Here is a 1,742-nt window from a genome sequence, read left to right on the forward strand (position 1 = left end):
CTCCACAGAGACCAGTTGAAAGGGGTAGTTGTTGATGGGGAAAGTAGACATAAAGGGCTACATGTTTGTCATTCCTGAAGTTTTTCCTTTTGTTCAATCTTCGCGTTCAGCATCTCCTTCAACTCTTCACCCCTGTCAAAAAACAACTATGGCCATGAGTCCCCTTTTTCTAAAGGGTTGCTCATTCTCTTTTCCTGAAATTTAGAAATCTAAATCTAGATTCAGCCCAATTTCCATTCCTTTACTATGTCACATTCTCTCCTGCCTTCAAACTACAAAGGACAAGTTAGGTTTTTTATCATTCAACTTAATCTTTCTTATTACTTTCAAATACTTAAATACTTACATAGGGAAACCTGAACTCTTTTAATTCTAAGACAAAACTAAGGGTTTTAATTTATTTGAATCCTTTAATAATGCATTACACATAAAGCCAAAAGGCAAAACAAAGCAACTGTTGCCATTGAGTTCATGACAGAATAGAACTTCTCCATAGCATTTTTTTGGTTATAATATTTATGAAAGCAAATCACCAGGCCTTTCTTCCATAGCCCTACTACATGCGTTCAAACAGCTAACTTTTAAGTTAGTAGCTGAGCACAAACCAGTTGTACCAGGATCTAGCATCCCACATATCTAATGATTAGTTATTTTTTCCTTTAAAAGTTCTCATTGCCTTTAAGTTCTTGGGTTGACAGTTGCATTTGAAATGAAATCTAGGCTTTTGGGCATATCATAAAAAGCCATGTGTGATCCTGTACTTCCAGCCTCATTTTTGCACTAACGGCAATGCTATTTTCCCTTCTACAGATTACCACCAGCCCACTGCCACCCCTTAAACACACACACACACACACACACACACACACACACACAGCCCTTAATTATCACAGTAACAACTGCTTGAGATTCCTCAAGTTGCTTTGTTTTGTTCCATGTAGTCTTGCCATTTCCTGATTTAACTATTTATCAATATTACCCTTTCTTCTCTCTCTTATAAGAAGCCCTGAGAGGGTAGTGGGTTACACATTAGACTTCTCATCACAAGGTCAGGAGCTTGGAACCACCAGCTGCTCCACAGAAGAAAGATGAGGCTTTCTGCTCCACAACCTTTGGAGAAACAGCAATCTAGCTGAGAGCAATTACTAGGAGGCAGAAGGGCAAGCATGGTGGTGGGGCAGGAGGAAGGTAAAAAGAAACAGAGGAAAGATCTAGGAAGCAAAGTTATGGATAGAGGTATAAACATAGGTGTGTACATATGTAAATGCATTAATTCATAAAAATAGAGGTATTGGCATATGTACATATATTTATATGGTAATACATTGAGGTAGTGGATGGACTTTGGGCCTCTGCTCAAGCCCTGCCTTAACGCAAGAACACTTTGTTCTAACGACCTGGAATTCTGTGATACTCACCCTCCCTGCATGCTCACTGAAGACAAAATGGGTGCACAAACAAATGTGAAGAAAGCGTAGGTGCCTGACTATCAAAAGATGTAGTGTCTGGGGTCTTAAAGGCTTGAAGTTAAACAAGCGGCCCTCTGGCAAAGAAGCAACAAAGCCCACATGGAAGAAGCTCACCAGCCTGTGTGATCATGAGTGTCAAGGGGATTGGGTAATGGGCATCAGAAGACCCCAAACAAACAAAAACATATTGTTGAGAAGAAGGAGGTGAGAGCAGAGACTCAAAGTCCATCTATGGATTGTTATAAGATCTGTAAAAGTTCCCCATTAAAAAAA

At 39.7% G+C, this 1,742-nt stretch overlaps 1 pseudogene; it reads right to left on the reverse strand.

Moving 5' to 3' along the window:
• LOC101639404 overlaps positions 1-1,742 on the reverse strand; it is a 159,597-nt pseudogene that overhangs the window by 113,037 nt on the left and 44,818 nt on the right.

Source organism: Echinops telfairi, unplaced genomic scaffold, assembly GCF_000313985.2.
Source record: "Echinops telfairi isolate 266 unplaced genomic scaffold, ASM31398v2 ScPeMD7_3533;HRSCAF=4204_0, whole genome shotgun sequence".
Classification (NCBI taxonomy): domain Eukaryota; kingdom Metazoa; phylum Chordata; class Mammalia; order Afrosoricida; family Tenrecidae; genus Echinops; species Echinops telfairi.